The 1,438-nt window shown below is 39.6% G+C and overlaps 1 non-coding gene across 1 annotated transcript; it reads left to right on the plus strand.

Moving 5' to 3' along the window:
• The first annotated feature begins 1,074 nt into the window (after window positions 1–1,074).
• On the plus strand, window positions 1,075–1,185 carry LOC116571207. The gene has a single exon (XR_004277776.1). It is a non-coding gene; the product is annotated as a U6 spliceosomal RNA (small nuclear RNA).
• The last annotated feature ends 253 nt before the right edge of the window (window positions 1,186–1,438 follow it).

The following is a 1,438-nucleotide window of genomic DNA, read 5'->3' on the forward strand; positions in this document are numbered from 1 at the left end:
GGGTCACAAATCAGGTCTCAACCAGTACCAAATGACTGGGATCATACCCTGCATATTTTCAGACCACAGTGCCCTGAAATTAGAACTCAGTCACAAGAGGAAAGTTGGAAAGAACTCAAATCCATGAAGGCTAAAGTGCATCCTACTAAAGAATGAATGGGTCAACCAGAAAGTTAAAGAAGAATTTTAAACATTCATGGAAACAAATGAAAATGAAAACACAAATGTCCAAAATCTTTGGGACACAGCAAAGGCAGTCCTGAGAGGAAAGTATATAGCAATACAAGCCTTTCTCAAGAAACAAGAAAGGTCTCAAATACATAACCTAACCTATACCTAAAGGAGTTGGAGAAAGAACAGCAAAGAAAGCCTAAATCAGCAAGACAAGAAAAATAATAAAGATCGGAGCAGAAATCAACTAAATGGAAACCAAAAGAACAGTGGAATAAATCAATGAAACTAGGAGCTGGTTCTTTGAAAGAATTAATAAGATTGATAAACTCCTGGCAAGACTTACCAAAAAGAAAAGAGAAAGGACACAAATTAATAAAATCATGAATGAAAGAGGAGAGATCACAACCAATACCAAAGAAATACAAACAGTTGTAAGAATATATTATGAGTAACAATACACAAGCAAATTTGACAATTTGAAGAAATGGATGCACTCTTAGAGATATATAAACTACCAAAACTGAACCAGGAAGATATAAAAAACATAAACAGACCCATAACCAGTAAGGAAATTGAGGGAGTCATCAAAAATCTCCCAACAGGTGTGACTGGGTGGTTTAGTCATTAAGCGTCTGCCTTCAGCTCAGCTCATGATCCTGGGGTCCTGGGATTGAGCCCTGTAGCGGGGAGCCTGCTTCTCCCTTTCCCATTCCCTCTGCTGTGTTTCCCCTCTTACTGTGTCTCTCTGTCAAATAAATAAATAAAATCATCAAAGAAAAAAAAAAGATCTCCCAACAAACAAGAGTCCAGGGCCAGAGGGCTTCTCAGGTGAATTCTGCCAAACATTTAAAGAATAATTAATACCTCTTCTCCTGAAACTGTTTTAAAAAATAGAAATGGGTGCTCACTTTGGCAGCACATATACTAAAAAAAAATGGAACGATACAGAGGAGATTAGCATGGCCCCTGCACAAGGATGACATGCAAATTCGTGAAGCGTTCCATATATATATATTTTTTTAAAGATTTTATTTATTTATTTGAGAGAGAGACAGTGAGAGAGAGCATGAGCGAGGAGAAGGTCAGAGTGAGAAACAGACTCTCCATGGAGCTGGGAGCCCAATGCGGGACTCGATCCCAGGACTCCGGGATCATGACCTGAGCCGAAGGCAGTTGTCCAACCAACTGAGCCACCCAGGCGTCCCAAGCATTCCATATTTTTAGCCCATCAGAATAATGGCAGACCTGTCCACAGAAACCTGGC

The sequence above is a fragment of the Mustela erminea genome, chromosome 12 (genome assembly GCF_009829155.1).
Source record: "Mustela erminea isolate mMusErm1 chromosome 12, mMusErm1.Pri, whole genome shotgun sequence".
Taxonomy (NCBI): domain Eukaryota; kingdom Metazoa; phylum Chordata; class Mammalia; order Carnivora; family Mustelidae; genus Mustela; species Mustela erminea.